Source organism: Cebus imitator, unplaced genomic scaffold (assembly GCF_001604975.1).
Source record: "Cebus imitator isolate Cc_AM_T3 unplaced genomic scaffold, Cebus_imitator-1.0 Scaffold128, whole genome shotgun sequence".
In the NCBI taxonomy this organism is placed as follows: Eukaryota; Metazoa; Chordata; class Mammalia; order Primates; family Cebidae; genus Cebus; species Cebus imitator.
This window is the reverse complement of record NW_016107443.1, coordinates 4,021,335-4,044,026: the sequence shown is the minus strand read 5'-3', so window position 1 is coordinate 4,044,026 and position 22,692 is coordinate 4,021,335. Positions and strand designations below refer to the sequence as shown.

At 33.8% G+C, this 22,692-nt stretch overlaps 1 protein-coding gene across 4 annotated transcripts in view; it reads right to left on the bottom strand.

Moving 5' to 3' along the window:
* Positions 1–22,692, bottom strand: part of CNKSR2 (connector enhancer of kinase suppressor of Ras 2) — a 291,896-nt gene that overhangs the window by 264,607 nt on the left and 4,597 nt on the right. The gene's annotated exons all lie outside the window — the stretch shown is intronic.

Below are 22,692 nucleotides of genomic sequence, written 5' to 3'. Positions count from 1 at the left end.
TGAGAGAAAATGCATGGTCTATGGCGTCAGAGGACCCTGGGTTCTGATTTTTGAATCTGCCATTTACTAGTAAGGCATTTAATCTGTTTCATCTTTAAAATTGGTTAATAACATCTACCCTAGAGATGCTGCTGCAATGTGCAAATCACGTCAGTATGAAAAGTGGCTGACACTTAGTAGGCACATCGTGAATAGTGATTATTTGTACAAGTATCGAGTTTTACATTTATTGTACATTAGAAGTTTCCAAGGATCAAAGACTATGCCATTTCCATTTGTTTCTTCCAGAATGAGCTGTGCCATGATCTAAAAACAAAGGTGGTAAAAAACAAAATGTCTGTCTGATCGATTCTTAAAATGAAATTAACCAAAAGATAGGGATTGCTATATGTTATATAGGTGTCTCTACTCTAGACAGGACTTGGTACACTACTGAAAGAGGCATATAGGTGCACATGTACACACATACACACTCTCACTACAGGACTACATGATTATGAAAGAAAAAGGGAAAAATGGACTACTGAAAAATGATGTGCCATGAACCCACGAGCGATATTTGCTTGGCTAACACTAAATATGAAAATGTAAAAATCATTTAAAAATATTAATAATTTATTCTAATAATGAAAATGTCTGTAGATTTAGATAATGATCAAGAAATATAAACCCATATTATTTCCAATTTTTAAATTCACTATTTTTTTTTTAACCACATAACATTAAAAAGCCAAAAGGTTGCTATCTACCCTTGCAGAAAATTTTTATCTATTTTAAGATTCTTTATAGTGGACTATCCAACCTCCTGACTTTCTTCCTGATCATTTCTTAACCCAGTTTTCTAAGCCCATTCATTCTAATACTCTTAGTATTGTTGACATCCTGGCTTATAATAGAATTCCTAATTTAACAAATCATTGTTCAGAAAAGATAAATCTTGGCCAAAAGGAACAAGCTTGAACAAGGTGTATCTGTATGTTTATATTCTTGGACTTAAAAGCTAAAAAGACTAAAATCTTTTAAAACTCTACGTGCATACTTCTAGCACTGCAAAACACTTATAAGGAAGTAGGAAAGAAAGGAGTCATTGAAACATAAAATTTTAAAATGTGTTCTTTCATCTGCCCTTTCATCCTATCCATAATGAACCTTCTAAATTTAGGCAAGTTTGTCCAAAAAGAATTAAGACATTTTACTCATTGAAAACTATTTTCTCTACATATTTTGATCTGGTTTTTCATTCAGGCAATAACGTTTGAATTTTTCACTTACAGAACAGCTTTCAATAAAAATGTTCTACAGAAATATATAAAAAGGAAATCTCTGATCTTAAATAAAATGTATCTTCCTTAGGTATTGAAAAGGAGAAAGAGAAGAAAAAGGAGACCTACAATATTTCTGGCCTTGCCCCTAAATTGACAAATTACATAAAAGTTTAAGAGTAGTAGTAGTTGCTTGAGATCAAGTTTTATTAACTAGTGTGATTCCATTCATTTAAGAATGGAATTAAGAAATATTTATTGTACCCATGTGCCAAAAACTATTCTTAAAGTCTTCAGAAATTCAGACATTGCTAAGTCCTAATAAAATACCATGTAAAACCAAATGGAAATTATGTGGAGTTCTACATTTCAGAAGTATGACTTTTTTAAATGATCAGAACAGAGGCATCTAAATATATTAAGGCATAGCATTCTATAATCAGAAATTTTTATATGAGCAGGCCATGTTGAGTTGAGCTGCCGATTCTTGGACTCTTTATTTCTATGTACATTTTCTCGGTAATTTTTTATTTTTCTCTAATTTCATTAGGTAATTTCAGTGAAATTAAATTGGAATGGCTCACAAAATACATTTTTTACATTGAACTTCAATTACAGCATTAATTAATTGCAGATTACTGGCATGATGCCTGGTTGTAACAAAAATTTCCTTCTACTGTGATCTTTGCATATATTATCATCACCCCCTTACTACAACTCTTCTTTATAGATGATGGTGGTGGTACTAAAAGTAGCCAACATTAAATTAGAATGTACTAAGTGCCAGTGACTTAGTATATCTTTTACACAGACTACTTCATTTAAACCTCAATACTCTTTGAGGTAAGTGTTTTTATTTCCTCACTTTAAAAATGAGAAAACTGCATAACTCAAAGAGGTTATTATGTATCCAAATTCATATAGCCAATAAATAGCAAAGCTGGCATTTAAATCTAGGTGTAGTTAGCTTCAAAGGTCACAGTTTTACACATTGTAATATAGTGACTATTTATGCTGGTGGTAGTTAGTTATACAATAGTCATAGTGGACAACCTGACAGGCCCATTCTTTGGGAGCACAAGTTAATGTGACTTAAATCTGACAAAACTTAGAATGGGCCTATGCTGATCCCCTAAGAAAAGGAATAACTGCATTATCCTAAGAGGGTTTTATAATGTATTCAAATGTCTAGAGAAATTTTTAAAACATCTAAGTAGGTAGCAACATGTTTTATTATTAAAAAACTAACTCACATACAAATAAAAATATTACCCAAACATACAAAATTAGTTCTGTTATAATTAGTAAACTATGTGTTTGTTTCAAGTAAGACTCCAAAGATAGAGGGACTATTGTCTCTAAAATAAATTTCCTTTCATTTGAAGGATATGCAAATTACTTCTATATAAAAAATACATATAAGACATAATTTGAGGATACTCAGAAGCTGACCATTTGATTAAAAGATTTTATTTTTTATAAGGTACTTATAAGTATGTTGAATCATATTAATAAAACACTTTTAAACAGCATTTATGCTTTCAAGTTATTTATCTGAGTGGATGGAGGTTGGCAGTTTCTGTAGTTCCAAGTTTTATTGGTATTTATGAAGGGTAATCAACCAAATTTTCAAATATTGTATTACTGTTCTGTATAATTGCATAAATACTTTAGATATACATATAGATTACAAGTCAAGCAGAGATCTAGGTTAAATTAGCAGCAGTATCTTACAAAGACAGATAGGGAAAAACATTAAGGGTCATATTCCAGCGCTACTTAGGTTGAGAGTGGCTAACGCATTAAAAAAATACAATAACAAGGCTCAATTCTTGAGTTATTCACTGTACAAGGTGCTTTCATTTTAACGTTTCAAGTTGTAATTCAAATTTAGTTCAACTAAATTAGAATTACAAATGTGTGAAATAGGCATAACTAAGAATTCAAAACCACTGGTTCAATATAAAGTCATAGATTTCAGTTTTTATATTATTTAGCATTAATTTTTCCAAGGACTTAGACATTTGAGAAATATTTAAGTTATACTATGTGCCAGTTTGCCATTTGCCACGGAACATGAAGAGCCCAGGTGGCTGCCAATGATGAAAACTTTTCCTACTGGCCCCAGAAGTATGACTCAGTGCTGTCCTGAAGTGACCATACTTCTTATGGTGGCAGGAAGTGTTATTATTTTATCTTTGACAGCCTCTGTCAGAAAATATGCATAATGACACAGTTCATTTTCAAGTGATTAAGTTACATATTTTTGCCTTCCTTAAAGGATGAAAAATCTTGAACAATGCAATACTTAAAAATTAACATGCAACAGAAAGTAGTTTGTAAAAGATAGTAAGTACCATTAGAGAAGATATGTAGAATAAAAATCATACATTGGCATTATAGTGGTGAAAAGTATTTTATATTTTCACATATTGAATACTTGATAGCACACATTGTACAAGAGACCTATATACCTATTAAACTTGAAAAATCTATTAATGTTTTTATTTCCATTTTGTTAAATACTTTTACTCAGCTATTAAAATAATTACCAGGAATCTCACTATGGTCAGTACGATTTACACACCTTATCAAACCACTGATAAATGCAGATATCACACTACTGTAGTTACTCTCATTTTAAATAAATATTTTTAAAATCTGAGATTCCAGTTGTTGAGGTTTTAACACTAGGATGTTGGAATGTTGAAAAGAGATAGAAATGAGAGCATTTTAAATGATATAAAGTCCACTATATAGAAATAAGTAATATGTACAATAGGTACAAAGGAGGACATCAAAACCAATAAGCTTTCTGAATAAATTTTAAAATAATTCAGCAGCCCTGATCTTTCAAAATGCACTTTTTAAATTGACATGTAATAATTGTTCATATTTATGGGGTACAGAGTGATATTTTGACACACGTATACAATGTAATGATCAAATCAGGGTAATTAGCATATGTATCACCTTAAACATTTATCATTTCTTTGTGTTGGACCATTCAAAATCCTCTCTTCTAGCTATTTGAAAACATAAATTACTATTAACTACAGTTACCCTACCATACTAAAGAACACTAGAACTTATTCCTCCTATCTGGCTGTAATTTTGTATCCATTAACCAACCTCTCCCAAACCCCATTCCAATTCCCCCTCTCTACTCCCCATCCCATCCTTTAGTAACCACAATTCCACACTCTACTTCTATGCACTCAATTTTTTTTAGCTCCCACATATGAGTGAGAACATGTGGTATCGAATATACTTTTTTGGTGTATCAAAGACAGATACCTGTATTATAAAATACAAGGGATCAATTTATTCTAACATATTAATTCCAGTAGTGTGAATGAGGTTATTTAAATAAGATAGGCAGCTAAGGGTTAAAGAGGCAAAATATTCACATTTAGAGCTTTAGATGCATGTATAGTGCTCATAATAAAAACGGAAAATTATTAAAGTGAATTACAATAAATTATTCAGTAGAGCAAACCACTTATTCAGCTCTAAACGGACCTCAAAAAGTACTGTGTGTTCAGATTTGTGTTTAATCCTGTTGCACTCACTGGGCTACGTTAACAATCTGCAAAGCTTTAGAAAATGAGATTTAAAATCATTGAGTCACAGCCCACAGAGATTAGAAGACCATCAGGAGAAGATTTTCTAGCAGTTAATAGCATTTTAACTATAAATGGGGTTTGGCATTCTCCGAATCTTACAATCAATTATGATAAAATGAAATCTAAAACAAACATTTTTAATGAGGGGATTATTCTATGAAGTAGGTTTGTTGCATGTGTTAATAAAGACACGCTCTAACTTTGACACCAGTGATCAAAAGAACTCATTCTCTTGTTTCTAATAGAGGATGTCCTCATAACAATGAAAAGATCTATACAACAGACTACTTCTGAGCTTTCATACTGGGTTCTTTGTCATACTAATTTTGGGACTAGAAAGATATAAGGATTTAGACAAGTCCTTTAAGCTCTCTGAGCTCAGTTGCTTACAAGTAATATGAGGGCATAGAACCAAGGGATTTCTAAAAGTTCATTCTCATTCTAGCTATTGGTTAATTCATAGACTGTGCAAAGAACAAGAGTGTCAGTGTGTATAGCATGTTATTTTTATAAAAGAAAATATTACAAACTGTTTTAAATGATAATGTGTTTCAATAACAGACACAAGAACTGTATTTGAGTTTGTGTTTCAAATTTGCCCATTAAATATAATTAAAACCATAAATATTAAAGTTTGATAAAAATAGGTATAAATTTCACTAAGAACTTAAGGGTTATACTTGTACTCCATGCATAAAACAAATCTGTTTGATGCATTCATACACATCTAGATATAACTTATAGAACTATCATATTACAGACTTTTGATTTTAAAAGTATGATTTAAATATAACCACCAAGAACAAAGAGTATTTTTTTCACATACTCCATATCAATTTACATATATCATATAGTCTAATTTATGTTTTTCTTGGTCTTACAGGTGTATTTGGAATTCAAGTTTTTATTTTTAAAATATTAGGGCTGTAGCCACCTGAAACTTTTATGTATAATACTAAGGGGCAGGCAGAGAAGACAGTGTGAAGTGTTAGACTCTCCAAGAGGCTAGAGGGCATTTGCTCCATGATCTGCTTGCTAACCTGTAACTGTTACGAGTTTTCAGTGGTGAGAGATTATAGAAAAAGAAAAAAAAGAAAGAAAAAAGAGAAAGGAGAAAGATTTGTAACGTAGTGTCTTACGAATTTGCCAAACAGAATTTGTAAAGGTAACCTGGCATTGGTGGCCTAAACCTGGGGGGATTCAAATCCACCTAAAAAATCAAAAATATACCTTCCACTTTTGTTACATAGCAAGTCTTTGTGTAAAGCACATACAGTTTTGTATTTGGCATTTAATTACCAGGTAGAAAAAAATTAAACTGAAAAATTCAGAGGGCCCAACTGTCACTGGTGGTCATAGAAGTATGTAAAGAAAACCAAGAATGCTTAATATTCATCACTTACAAACCAAATAGGAACATGAATTTAAAGCTTAGAATCACCAAATATTACAGTTTTTCGGACCATATAATCCAACTTTCTTTTATAGGAAGGAAAACCAGAAATCCGAATTATTTACCCTAGGTAACTCTGACAGAAGCAGCGTTGTCTCAACCACAAGATCTTTTTTTTTTTCCCAAGGTATTCATTTATTTGAAGACTTACATGTTTTTAACAAATGAGTTATAAATGGCTCAGAGCCGATCATTCCAAAAAATCCAAATGGTCTTCAAAGTTTGAATCAAAGTATAAAATCTGACATCTTATTATCCACTGTCGTTTAGAAACATAACAATATCAAAAAGATGAAGAAACAGCAATAACAAAATCATAGTGAATATTTCTGAAAAGCTTAAAGATCAACATTATTATACTATTATACTGATTAAAAGAAAGCTCTTAATAAGTTTGTGTATTTTTAAAATTCCTCAAAGTGAAGTCTTATATGTGAGTTGACATCATTTACAGAAGATGTGCTTGTTCGATAAGATATATAGAGCATTTTTAGAAGGAAAACACAAATGCAGACCAAAATGTAAAACCTAAGAAAAAAACCAAAACTGCTGGTAATAAAAAAATTAAAAGCTGCCATAGGAGCTTTGGGAAAGTACACTTTCAGACAACTATTCTACACAACTTGGGAACTCATTTGCAGTCTTAATGCTTCTCAATTGTCCTCAATCCAAATACCACTTGTGACACACGAATGAGAAAAGGCATTGTTTGGCCTGTGATTCTCTCTTGTTTTCAGTGATCCAAGCTGAAATGAATTGGTTCATTTGTTTCTTACAATTGACTGTTTCTCCTATGAAAAGTCAATACATTTCTATCACTTAAATGGAGCTCTAGTGCTACTAAGTACCTATCATTTTCATTGCACAGATTCAGTATTTAATAATAATTTTGAACACAATATATACAACTTGTGATAATAAAACTCTTATATTACAATCTTCTGACAAGATCTGAGAAATAAAATTTAAATAATCATAAACCTTGTGATCAAATAATGCTCAGAAGTACTAGGGGACTGTGATATACAGGGTTTATTACTGAGATGAGGCCTATCCTGACTCAGGACTTAGCCAGGTTTAGTGGAGCCATCAACAACAATGCCTTAGGACCTTTGTATTGAGTTCCCTGGCAGGAAAAATGGAATATACCATTCTAATAACTAGGTTAAATTAGTTAAGTAATCTTTTGACTCAAGTTGATTTGGAGAGAAACATTCCAATACAGCCATTAGAAAAAGAAGTGGTTACATGACAGAAGTTAGTCAAAGGTAAAGAGTCCCCAAAACAAAGCCAGCCACCTGAAATCTATACCCTAGATACATTTTTAAATCAGTACAATATTATTTTCATGCCATATCATAAGGCAAACACATGTGAGCTATATCTAGCAATTTATTTCTAAGCTGGAATACTTAAAAATTCTTTTCCATGAAGATCATTTTAAAATCCTATACAGGAATAAATTCTTTTTTGCCAGTTTCAGAATGTTACTCCATTTCTGCCTGGACTGTACATTAATTATGCCTCAGCATTCTCTATAAAACACATTTTAATTATTTCCATTTTAAAATAAAGATACCAAGAGTTTCAGAAGTAAAGACATTAATTAAACACACATACAAATACATAACAGAATGTGTTATTATATATCCCAACTTAGCGCTACAGATAATTTATAGTGTCTTTTATATACAGTGCTTCCTACTAGGATTTGTCCCTTTAATTTTATTCATCTGTATGAAATCTAGAGATGGAGGAAGAGAGGGGAAGAGGAATGGGTCTTCTGACATAACTACAGGTAATAAAGATACTTCCCACAGCCTGGAAAGGCATCATCTGGCATTTTCATTTGGGAAAGTAGAATACTGATTTCATAGCAGCCTACAAGACAGTGGTTACCATACAATGATTACTTTTAATTAACTTCACTGAACAACTCGTGTCCATCTGCACCCTGAAAAAGCTTCCAAGTCTACTTCTCACCATCTGTATTTCATAAGTCATGCAAATCACACAATTTGCGTCTAACATTCTGTTGTTAATTATTATAAGGCTGTAATACTGCAATAGCTAGCCACCCTAAATCTGTGAAATTTTATGAAAAGTATTATTGGAAAACATTGAAACAACTTTAGTCTAAACATTGCCCACCTAACCTGAAATAAATTCTAAAGTTTTAAGATATTGGAAATTCATTTGAAAAGTCAAACGATCCTTTCTGGTCACATATTCAAAACTAGTTTCAAACCCTTGATATTTAATGTATAATCTACACAGGTTGTTTTTTGAAGCATTCTTTAAATGTAGAGCATTCTTACCTTACTGAAACAAAACAACCTATCCTTCATTCCTGTGAGCATAGCTGAAGAATAATTTGTACAAAAAGCAGAAGCATTTCACAGAGAGCACATTAGTGTATAGCTAGGCTGGTACTCACAGAGCATAAAGTCAGAAAAAGACATTTAGCAGAAAATCAGGGCAACACTTTTAAGGCATTCACATCAACAGCATCAACAAAACTTCACATTTTTACAGAGATGGATTAATATAAAGAATCAAATAAGTTGAAATTGTGACAGTTATAGCATTTCAATTTTTTGTGGCAAGAAAAAAAGTATCAGTTAAATGTATTAAGTTTTCTGTCAGTTTCTTTACTGATTACCAGAGACTGAGAGTTTTAGAATTTTCACACCAGTAAACTAAAAAACAAGGAAGATCTTAATAAGGAAGGCACAAGAATTAAGGGCAAGTATTAAAGTAGTTCTGTTTTGAAACTTAATGTAATTTTTGGAGATGTGACCAAAGGAGGTCTTAAATTACAAGTCTTCATAACACAAACTCATCTGCTAAATGTACTACATGGACTCATTATAAGATGAAAATAAGGTACCACATTTAATGACAAGAAGAAAAACAATTTCCTTGCAGAAAAACAATCTGAAAAGGTCTTTTGAGTTATATTCAATTTCAGCAAAACTGCTTGGTATGGTTTGGATTTCTGTTCCCACCCAAATCTCATGTTGAACTGTAATCCCCAGTGTTGGAGGAGGGGCCTGGTGGGAGGTGGTTGCATCAGGGAGGCAGATTTTCCTCCCTTGCTGTTCTTGTCATACTGAGTGCTCACAAGACTCGATTGTTCAAAAGTATGTGGCATCTTCCCCTTTGCTCTGTTCTTCCTGCTCCAGCCATGTAAGAAGTGCCTGCTTCTCCTTTGCCTTCTGCCATGACTGAAAGCTTCCTGGCCTCCCCAGCGATGCTTCCTGTACAGCCTGTGGAACTGTGAGCCACTTAAACTTCTTTTCCTTATATATTACCCAGTCTCAGATAGTCCTTTAAAGTAATGTGAGAACAAACTAACACAAAAAATTGGTACCTAGGAGTGAGGCATTACCATAAAAATACCTAAAAATGTGGATACAGTTTTGGAACTGGGTAATTGGCATTGGTTGGAACAGTCTGGAGGGCTCAGAAGAAGACAGGAAGATGAGGGAAAGTTTGGAACTTCCTATAGACTTGTTGAATGACTGTAACCAAAATGCTGATAGGGATGTGGACAGTCAAGGCCAGGCTGAGGAGACCTCATGGGGAAATGAGGAAATTATTGGGAATTGGAGTAAAGGTCACCCTTGCTATGCTTTAGCAAGGAGACTGGCAGCATTATGCCTCTGCTGTAGGGATCTGTGGAACTTTGAACTTCAGAGTGATGATTTAGGGTATCTGGAGGAAGAATTTTCAAAGCAGCAAAGCATTCAAGAAGTGGCCTAGTAGCTTCTAACAGTGTATGGTCATATGTATGAGCAAAGAGATGACATGAAACCAGAACTTATATTTAAAAGGGAAGCAGAGTATAAAAGTTTAGAAAATTTGCAGTCTGACTATGTGGTGGAAAAGAAAAACCCATTTTCTGGGGAGGAATTCAAGCCAGCTGTGGATATTTGCATAAGTAAAGAGGAGCTGAAAGTTAATTGCCTAGACAATGAGTAAAAGGCCTAGAAGGCATTTCAGAAACCTTCAAACCAGCCCCTCCTGTCACAGGCCTGGAGGCCTAGAAGGGAAAAATGGTTTTGTGAGCTGGGCCCAGAGCCTGGCTGCCCTGTGCAACCTCAAGACACTGCTTCCTGCATCCTCAGCCACTCCAGCTCCAGCTGTGACTAAAAGGATCCCAGAAACATCTCAGGCTGTTGCTCCAGAGGGTACAAGCTATAAACCTTGGCAGCTTCCACATGGTGTTAAGCCTGTGGGTGCACAGAGGGTAAGAGTTGAGGCTTGGGAGCCTCTGCCTATATTTCAGAGGATGTATGGAAATGTCTGAATGTCCAGGCAGAAGTCTACTGCAGGGGAGAAGCTCCATGGATAACCGCTACTAGGGCAGAACAGAGGGGAAATGTGGGGCCCACACACAAAGTCCCCACTGGGGCATTGCCTAGTGGAGCTGCTGGCAGAGGGCCACCATCTTCCAGATCCCAGAATGATAGATCTACCAACAACTTGCACCATACACCTGAAAAGATGTAGGCACTCAGTTCTAGCCTGCGAAGTAGCTGAGGGTGGGGGGTGTACTCTTCATAGACACAGAGGCAGAGCTGCCCATGGCCTCGGGAGCCCACCCTTTGCATCAGTGTGGCCTGGATGTGAGAAATGGAGTCAAGAGAAGTAATTTTGGAGCTTTAAGATTTAATGACTGCCCTGCTGGGTTTCAGAATTGTGTGTTCCTGTAGCTCCTTTCTTTTGGCTAATTTCTCCCTTTTGGAATAGGTGTATTTACCCAATACCTGTACCTCCATTGTATCTTGGAGGTCCTAACTTGATTTTGATTTTACAGTCTCATAGATGGAAGAAACTTGCCTTGTCTCAGATGAGACTTTGGACTGTAGACTTTTGAGTTGATACTGAAATGAGTTAAGACTTGGGAGACTATGGAGAAGGGATGATTATGTTTTGCAATGTGAGAAGGACATGAGATTTGGGGGAGGCAAGAAGCAGCATGATATGGTTTGGATTTGTGTCCCCATCCGAATCTCATATCCAATTGTAATCCCCAATGTTGGAGGAGGGCCCTGGTAGGAGGTGACTGGATCATAGGGGTGGATTTCCCCCTTGCTGTTCTCATGATAGTGAGTGCTCATGAGGCCTGGTTGTTTAAAAGTGTATGGCATCTTCCCCTTTGCTCTCTTCCTCCTTCTGTAGCCATGTAAGACGTGCCTGCTTCCCCTTTGCCTTCTGCCATGATTGAAAGTTTTCTTTGGCTTCCCAGCCATGTTTCCTGTATAGCCCATGGAACTGTGAGCCAAATAAACCTCTTTTCATTATAAATTACCCAGTCTCAGGTAGGTCTTCATACAAGTAATGCAAGAACAGGCTAATACACTACCCTAGGTAAATATCTGCCCAAAGTAAATGTGTGTGCATATTTATACACACATTTATATATATAGCTGATTATCAATTAGAAATAATAAGATTTATTTACTTAAAAATTATGCCTTGTTTAACATTCTGACATAAATTACCTACAGGAAACAGGAACTACAATTAGAAGGAACACTGGGAGTCAAACTTTGTTAACACATTTAGAATAGCACACTCTTCTGTTTGAGAATTTAATTGCATATTGTTTGGCATTAAGGTAAAATGAGAAGATGGAGCTAACTTTTGGTGGTCTCCATCCTATCCATGTGTATTTAGTTTCTTTTTCTTAAACATATTTCTAATTAGCAAAAGGTAAAAACTGCTAATCAAAAGAGTAAATTTAGTAGAATGAAAACAAAGTATAATATTCATTCAATAAAATTATTTTTCAAATCACAACAATATGTATTCATAAAATTTTTTAAAATGTTCACATGTGGAAAAGTATAAGGTTTACAAAAAAAAAGAAGTCCGGGGTTCATGATGCTAGACCAGGGCCAATATTGTTTCCTGGGAGTATTTTGAGAATTGTGGGGAGTACTGGGTTATCACAATCATTAGGTTACTGAATGATGACTAGATCCATGGATGGAACAATCCCATATAGTGAAGAACTACTCTATACCCCAAGTGCCCTTTTATATTTGAAAGACTTTATTATTAATACTTTCAGAGAGGCAAAAAAAAAACTATTCATATATGAGATATAGCTTATCTTTTGGTATTACCAAATTTGAAAAATACTATACATCTTTTATTTGAACAACTTTTTAAAAATTTCAGAATCATTTTACATGTACAGAAAAGTTGCAAAAAAATAGTATAAAGAGTTCCTGTATACCCCTCACCCATATTCTCCTATTAGTAACATCTCACATTCCTATGATACATTTAGTACAACTAAGGAACCAACCATGGTGTATTACTAATAAACTAAACTCCACATTATTTTTTTGATTTCATTAGTTTTTTCCTAAAGTACTTTTCTATTACAAGATCCTATCTAAGATGCCATAATATAACTAATCATCATGTCTCCTTAGCCTTTTCTGGTTTTTGAGTTTCTCACATTTTCCTTGTTATTGATGATCTTGACAGTTTTGAGAAGTATTGGTTGGGTATTTTGAAAAATGTCCTTAAATGTGGGATTTTCTAATGTTTTTCTCATGGTTAGAAATGGGGTAATGGGTTTTAGGGGGAGAAAAGAAAGACTACAGAGATAAAGAACCATTCTCATCATATCAATCATATCATATCATATCATATCATGGGTACATGCTGTCGACATGACTTATCACTGATGACGTTAACTTTGATCACTTGGCCAAGGTAGCAACTGCCAGGTTCCTTTACTGTAAAGTTATATGTTTCTCTTTTTTTACACTCTACTCTGTGGAAACAAGTCACCAAATGCAACCCACAATGAAGGAGTGGGGAATTAAGTGCCACCTCCTTGTGGTGGTGGTGGTTAGGGAGTACATATATAAATTATTTGCAATTCTCTACATGGAAGATTTGTCTCTTCTCTTCCATTTATTTAATTATCCAGACATTTATTTTTATCAGTATGGACCCATAAATATATTTATTTTATATGCTGGGTTACAATTCAATACTATAATACTTTATTGCTCAAATTGTTCCATCTTTAGCTATTGGGAGCTGTTTCAGATTGGCTTTTGAGTCTTTTACATGCCCTCATCATTGTGGTTTTTGAACATTTCCTTACTTTATGGCACTACAAGATGTTCCAGCCTCTTCTTGCATATTTTCTACCCCAGCCCTAGAATGTACCATTTGCCAAAAAGCTGTTTCCTTCATGCACGGCTTCCAAATGGTCAATAGGAATTACTAGAATGGCATATCAAATGAGTCTGGTCCACTAACACTTCTTTTAATATTTGTTTTCACTTCACTATCTATCAGATCACTGTTCTTCCATTTTCTTGTATACACTCTATGGAACAACTTCTAATCTTAATGCTTCTTTGAAATCCAGATATGTTCATTATAAGTAGGCAAAAATATCAATTATTTTCTTATTGTATAGTTATATTCAGTATGTACATACAGAAACCCATATTATTTTATTATATATTTTTATTTTTATTACAATAAGGACATTATAGTGAGTTCTTAAAAATTACATAAGTAGGTAGGTTATGTTATCTATGAATTTTATTTCAGGGGATATTATATAACATCTGTTACGTAAAATCTCCAAAAAGATTGACATAGGAAAAAAGAATAAGCTAGACTACAATGTGTGCACCTGATTTGGATCCTGATCAAAGAAAAAAAACTAAAAGTGTTTGACATTGTAAAACTAGAAATTTGCACAAATAGATATTAATATTAAGGAATGAATGGACTGTGGTATGATAATAGTGTTATAGNCAGACAAGGTCTCCTCACTCCATCACCAGGCTGGAGTGCAGTGCTGCAATCACAGCCCACTGCAGCCCCAACCTCCCTGGCTCTGGTGATCCTCCCACCTCTCCCACCTGAGTTGCTGGGACTACAGGCATGCCCCACCATGCCTGGCTAATTTTTGTATTTTCTGTAGAGACAGAGTTTCATCATGTTGCCCAGGCTGATCTCAACCTCCTGGGCTGAAGTGATCTGCCCACCTCAACCTCCCAAAGTGCTAGAATTGCAGGCATGAGACATTGCACCCAGCCTGTTGCTGTATTTATTTTCTATGTGTGTGCCTTAGCTTCTAGTATGAATATGTTTAAGAATAAGTAGCTTCATTTGAAAATCTAAAACATAAGAAACCACTGCCTTTAAACGTTAAATCAGATACATCTTAAAAATAATGTAGATGGAGATTCATTGTATTACCATATTTAAACCAGACTGTTTTTTAACACAAGATGTCAACAATGATTTCAAAGAAAGTGATGAAATTCTCAAAAACATACCCAAACAAAATTAATTTTAATTTATATGAATTTTAAAGGATAATGAGCAATTTAGGAGAAGAGGGTGCTTTATATAGTCAGAGAGACAAGACTAAGTTAACTTTAAAATATTTGGTAGTTTACCACAGTTCACAATTTTTTTAAGGTTCTATCGTCCTGGGTATTGTAATAGCTTTTATAAAAAGTGAGAAACTTCAAACCATTCTCTCCACAAGTAAAGAACAATTTATTTTCAATTATTTTAACACTTTCAGTCTAAAGCAAAATCACCTTAATTCTTTCTATTAAAAGAAAGCAAGGAGAAACAGAAAATATCATCTTTGCGTAACTTTGAACAAATCCTACTTTAAGTTCCTGCATATATACTAGAATATATATTTTTAAAACATATGCTAAATTATGTATATCACTTTAATATATAATGTAGATGGAACTGTACTTTTCATTACCATTTTACAATCTCTCCACTGGTCAAACATCTCTAATTCAACCTGACCACTCCATATTTTGCATTTATTTCACAATAGTTCTTTAACTAATTATGATTAAATTTCCTCTAGCATTTGAACTGCTTTTGTGATTCACTAAGCTTTTCTATCATATGACAATTTGGTCTATGGTAAATGTTTCCAAACAAAGCAATTTGAGGGATGAATTAACATTTTGTAGGTATCTAAGGGTTTCAGAGCTATAGGAATGCATCAAAAAAAGTCTGCTGTTCAAAGAAACACTAGTGAAATGTAGGTAGCGAGGCTAACCACTGCTGAGTAAATCTGAACAAAATAACATTATTTCTGGTAAAATGTGATGTACTTATTAATGTCTATTATCAGGTACCACATGTTTTTATTAGCAATCCTTTGAGAACAAAACATCTCAGCACTGGGTTCGTAACAGTAGTGGTCAGAGTAGGTTTTGTTTTGTTGTTGTTTTTTTTTTTTTTTTTTTTAGAGGTTTCTGGTTGTTCTATCTAGTTTATCCCCTTTGTTTTATGTGGAGAATTTGGAAAATCTAAACTCTATTTTGCCTAGGTCCAGACTCAGCAGAGGGGAGCATCAAACTCTAGGAGTCACTTCAAAATAGAAAAGACTTTGTAGTCTTGGTGACACAAAGATGTGTGGCATCTTTGTCACTAATGAAAGACCTATCCTGAGAAGCAGAAACAACTCATTGTGCAGACACATAGGCACACACACATCTTACCAGAAACCCAAAGGACACAAAAACTATAGCCCACCTTACCAGATACTAGAGAAGCTAGGTCTGATGGAGAGGACATACACATCTTTGAAAGTATTTCCAGGATTCCTGTCATGTCACATCTACCTCTGCTAGAAAGGCAAGGTGGAAATATTAGGTATTTTGGAACCAATCAGAAATCAATACTTAAACACCTGTTTAATAAATATACAGATATATGGCACAAGTCATTCAACATTTATTTCTAAGTAAAAATCTCTCTAAGCCAAAGCTCCTTCATCTGTAAAATATGGATTAAGTCCAACCTTTCAGGGCTAAGATAGCCATTAAATGTAATGTAGGGAAAGCACCTAGCACAGGACACAGTATGTATTAAGCACTTAATAAATATTATCTATTATTAGTTCTGCCTCTGAATATTGCCAACAGAATATAATTTCTTCCTCTAAAAAAGTTGGCATTTATATGTGCTTACTATATACCAGGCATTGTTTTAAGTATGCCACAACAGAAAAATGTGGTAAAAGGCAGAAACACATTTTAGATTGGTAATTGTAGGTAATACCAGCATCCCCATTTTATAAAAAGGAGAAAACTTGGGAAAGTTACTTAAACTCTCCCTAAGATCACACAAGATAAGAAGTTATAAAGTCAGATATAAACCCATGTATCTCGATTCCAAAATGCTCTTATCTGTACTATATTATATATTATGCCAATTTTTAAAGGGTAAAAAATTCAGAAAATTTTGTAAAAGGTCAAATCTGAAAATAACTGTGTACATATCTGAATGGTGTCCTTTACTCACTAAATTGTAAATCCAATCCAGTAGGGGAAAGGTTGACGTCAAACCTAATTTCACTGAACAGCAGTTCAATCTCTGTTGAGCTGCTTAACTTCTCTGTGCTTCACCTACAAAAAGGCGTTAATAACTCTCCCTTATTTCACTTTTAAAGATTACTAGTAATAATACAATGTGAAGTACATGATACCTTTCCAATGTGGGTGAATGAGAAGAAGAACCAAGCTGTATTAAATAATGTTTGCAAAAATACTCCAAAAAATAAAAACTGATGATTCTAAGAATACAGCAATTCTAACTAAAAATACAACTCCTTTCTAAATAGCATATTTTCAGCATGTAAGTGGCTCCTGGCAAAGTGTAGTACAAAAGCACTGTATTCTCCAAGGTTAAACAATTCCTTTCCAATGCTGTTTGCATTATTACATTGATCAGCAAACCCTTCCTTCACATATTAAGAGTAATCTTCAATAGGAGCACATTAAAATTATCACAAATCCCAAATAAACAGAATATGAATTAACAGGTTTTTACCATAAATAAACTCAAAGCATTATATTTAGGGACACTGGAAAGAAAAATCATCTAACCCAAATAATCCACAGAACTAACTACTCTGTGTGTGTCAATTCCACATCAAACTGAAAAGCTCTGGTCTGACAGCTAGAAGGCAACAGATCAGGCTTCTGGATAAGGAAGCCTTGTTTCTTTGATTTAATGTAACATTGGTGCCAACAGAGACTGCCACAAAGCTCATCCTGGCACCAATATAAAGGGAAATGGGGAAGGAGCACCTAGCCCTGCCATACCATGCTAGCCCTGTATCACATCAAATTTGGTTTCTATGTAAGTTCCAGCAGGCCGGGAGGGAAACTAGCAACTGGACTACTACATGTCTGTTTTGAGCATCATGAGCAAAATCTCTACACTTTCTCTGTTATATGTATTTAATATCCCAATGGCCTGTTTTGAAAACCAAAATATAAATGATTTTCACAAAATTAAAATATCAATTTTCCAAAAAAATATACTAAACTCCTATATACATATAAAAAACACACCAAAATTAAAACAAAAATTCACCTGGTGTTGTTAAAACTAATCATTCAGCAGTATTATTTAACGCCAGGATTTTAAAGGTTTTTACTAATAAATTACATTGTTAAGTATAACTAACTTACTAGAAAATGGATTATTTTATGATCTTTGGTAAACAAGTTGAAAAAAGTAAAATCCAGGATTTAAGCCAGGCTTCCATTGATTTGTTGTAGTTATTACTTAAGAAAACATGTTGCAAGTCTGTTTTAAAAATAGCAGCTGTATCAAGAACAAAACAAAAAGTTCAAACAAACACCAAAGCAATGATATTGGATAGCATTTTAAAAGGCAGCTAATTTAATAAGGTTTCTTCTTATCTACCACTGTATCTAAACAATATCCAATCTATCTAATTTCTAAGAACATTAATGTCAAGTAAACATGTAACAGCCATGTATGTTATACTTGATATTAGTTATGTAACAATATTTTTATCATGGCAAGCTATCGTATATTGATGTCAGTACAAATTTTGGTTTATTAAATAAATCTTGGTTTTTAAAATAATTTTATGTTTTGGTAAAATAGTCAACAGATGAACAAAGAAAGCTAAAAGAGTCATTACTGTACTTTATTAAAATTTAAAATTCAATTAATTTATACAAATAGCAACGTACTTTTTTTCCTGAAATTGCAACAGTAAGATAATGAAAACTTCCATTAGAATTAATGATTGTAATTAAAACTGAAATCAAACAATAAATACATCTGTAAAGTTCAAAAATTCTATCTTATAGAATAGGTGTTTGTAAGTCATATCAGAGCACAATTGCAACCCACTGTTTTGCAGTGCTAGCTAGAGCATTTAAGCCTGACGATGTTTTAGAAAGAATTAACAAACTGGCATGCCTAGTAAGACCTTTACAATTTCACTTATACTAATTTGTATTTTAATGATTCTAAATTGGGAAGAGGCAGGCTTTATTAGAAAAATCTAGGTAATTTGCCTACTAGTGATTATCTAGCAGCATGTAATTCACAGAAAATCCACTTGAGGCACCTGTATTTAGCAAACTATGCTTTACAATAATTCTAGACATATGTTCCTAACAAGTGGCCTTCAAAAATTAGTAATGATGTAGTTTTTAAAGCTTTCTGTTTTTCAAAATCAGAGGGAAGAATGAAAAATTACACAAAAAATGTTGATTTAAGATGTGCCTTTAACAATCTTAATTGTATTCTTAATAAAAATGCAAATTGAACACTAAATATAATAAATAAGATAATGGTTTCATTAAGCTCAAGAGGTGTTTTTCCATTTTATCTTCCTAATTAACAAATAAAGGATATTCTCACAACAGAAGAATGCATTTTAAATTTTTATATGAGCTTTTTGTTTTTATTTTTATAAGAAGACGAATCTAAGACATTTTATCAATTTCACTCTATCACGCATTCTAAAATACAGAGAGTTCTTTTAAAAATACCAAAATGAAGTAACAATTAGAAAATTTGAATGAAGGGAAATAAATGCTTAGGAGAAGGAGTATGTTTTAATGTTTTAATTAGTATTTGCTTATCATGTTGTCCTATTAAGTGACATTAGAAAATAATATTTATACCATATTTATATTACTTATGGCATAAATACAAAAGTGTTATTAATTTACTGAAATTATGAATATTTTAAAACAAAATGAGTTTAAACCATGATTTGTATCTTTGAATTGGCTAGAGCACTACAACTATGAGACACGGATAAATCAATCATACTTCCACTGTATTCTGGCACACAATATGCAAGTCGGCGCTGAAGTATCCATTTCAGCATTATAAGGGACTTTACGTGCATTGTCATTCAGGAAAGCAGATTTGCTGGCAGACCTGTAATCTGTGAATAAATTAATTTATTCTTTCTCTTGACAAATATTTTCTAAGTGCTTATTTTATACCAGGTGCTTTTTTACACATTAGTACAAGAAACAGATGGGGTCCCTGCCCTCATCTAGTGGGGGAGTTAGATATCAATCAAATAACATCCAGATTAATATAAAATAAAACTGGTGAATGGGACTCGGGAGATATACATGGTACTAGGACAGCATATAACTGAGGATTTGATGTGATTTAACAAATCTGAAAAGGCTTTCCTAAGGTGGATGAGAAAAAGCCTAAGACCTGAAGGATGAGTAGGACTTAACTAGGTGAAGAGGGATGAGGGAACATACTAAGTGCAAATGCCCAGTGGTGGGCAAACAGTAAGGACGGTGAGGCAGCCTATATGCTTGGTGCTGGGCATGATGCTTACCTCACAGGCAATAACCAAACCTTCAAGGGTCTTATAGGCCATGTTAAGGACTTTGACCTTTATCCTAAAAACAATGAAAAGTAATTAAATTGTTTTCAACTGATGAGCGTAAGACGTAAGAGAATGAGATTCATTTTTAAGGAATTCATCCTGACTGCAGGTATATGGATCAAAAAAATAAACAAAATTAAGATGCTATAATTATCATGACCTTGACTGAAAAAGGTCATTATTTTGTGCCTTGCAGTAACAGGAAAAAAAGGAAAACAGAGTACACTAATTTTACCTTTTCTAAACTCAACCACCACTTCTCCAACTTTTTCCACTGATGCATCTGTAATTGCTCAAAAGAGAGTACTCATAACCCTGGGAAGACTGGAGAATACAGCTTTAAACAGCCTGCTGCAAGCCTAAAATTCTAGTTAAGTCTCTGGTCTCATCTTTGAAATAATGCCAATTTAGCTTTCTATATCATGAATATAATATCCATGTTTGTTTTAATATAATGTTTAAAAATGCTTAGCAAAAAAAAAAAAAAAAAAAAAAAAAAAACAACTCTTTGGCTTCTGGCTTCTTTTGATCATTTGGCTTCCACAAACACAAAAATATACCATTTTGAGGAACACAGGCCTATGCTATTCATGAAAACTGTGAATTCACTCAATGAATGTTATTCAACACAATGATTCCACATTGAAGACTATACTTGCTGTTCTTTAATCAGACACTAAATGAAAAAGCTATAAACAAAAGTTTTTGACTCCACTTTTTTCAAATTACTTGATCCTCCCTTCCCCCTCCCCCCTTTTCTAAAATTAGTACAAATGATCCATTCTTTTAGTACTCTTTATAGAAGCTAATAACTTTATTCTTCACAATAAGCTTTACCTGTGAGGTACTGCAGGGAAGACACATAGAAATCTAAAAGTCATTAAGAACAAAAAGTAAGGCCAGGTGCCGTGGCTCATGCCTGTAATCCCAGCACTTTAGGAGGCCGAGGTGGGTGAATCACTTGAGGTCAGAAGTTCAAGACCAGCCTGGCTAAGATGGTGAAACCCCATCTCTGCTAAAAAATACAAATATTAGTCAGGGGTGTTGGTGGGTGCCTGTAATCCCAGCTACTCGGGAGGCTGAAGCACAAGAATCACTTGAACCCAGGAGGCAGAGGTTGCAGTGAGCCAAGATCTCGCCACTGCACTCCTGTCTAGGTGACAGAGTTAGAATTTTTCTCAAAAACAAAACAAAACAAAAAAAAAAAAAAAAAAAAGGAAAAGAAAAAGAACAAATTGAGCCCTAATCTAGGGTTGCTCTGTTCGAAATAAAAATAATTTATCATTGCTTTAAGAACAGTATTAAAAGTCTATTTCCATTCTTCATATAAGAACTTGGATCAGTAAAATTCTAAATATCTAACAACATAATGTTAATGATTTAATCAATCTTCAAAATAATTCATTTTAACATTATTTTGAAATTATTCCTGAGAAACAGATTTGAAACAGCTGTACCAATTCAATACACATTCTTTGTGGGCTTATTTTTGGCAGCTAAAGTTTTATAATGTGGCATTTATTTAAACTTAGGACATGATGAGAGTTTTATTGTCTTTGTGAAATGCAGATTTGTTCTTGTACTTCTGTGCCACCTACTCATGATCCTCCCTCACTTTCCCTGTACTGCCCACCTCTCTTCTTCATCCAGACAAACCTAGATACAACCCTCCTCTAGTTAATAACCCCATCTCAACTCTAGAGTTTCTTACTGTGCTGCTACATTTAGTATACATACCTCTTAGATTATGTCTTAATTAAATAAGTAGCTTAAGTAGTTGCTAGAACCCCACCCTCCCCACAGACCCCTTCCTGATTCAATAAAATTATCATCTTCTCTTTCCAATAGTGCTTATATACATAATGCAGGCTTTAAAAAATTACCACGTGTGCTAGTTGGTACCTGTCTTTGTGTTGGCCTAAGTTTGTCAATGTAATTACCATCCCTTACAGAGGCTAATTTCCCCAAAGCAGAGAATAATTAATTTAAAACAATCCATTAAAGCACCTTCCATGCAGAAGCACTGAGAAAATAATATCTATGGAGCAAATATATCCACATAAATATACACCTTATTCCTAATCTACACTAAATTCTGAGTGTCACCTTAAGGAGCAAATGTTAATGACACTATAAGAAAAATGGCATTTCTTGGGAACTAAATTCCCCACATGGGAAAGATAAATTTCTTCTTTACATAAAATGACAAGAATCCCTGTTCCCCAAAAAAAGTCAAATCCAAAGTAGACGAGTGTTGGTGCCAATTTAGCCGCTTTTCAATTGAAAAAAATACCCTAGTTTTTCAAAAGGAATTGATACAACCAATTTGATCACTTAAGTTTATTTGTAGTTCCTGCCAGAAAATTATTTCCAATCTCCCTCTCAAGACAGCTTAACTCAAAATTTTGACATTTTCCTTTATTTAATAAAGACAAATTTCAACCTCAGCTCTGGGTCCTATGAAAGGAAAAAAGAATTACTAAAGAACATTGTGCCTGTCAAAACATCTTTGCCTTATCAGATATATTCTCCTTTACAGCATTTAACTGTTACACTGACTAGACTTTATACAATCACTACATTTTCCTCTATTATGGGGTTGTATACAAAACACTGGCT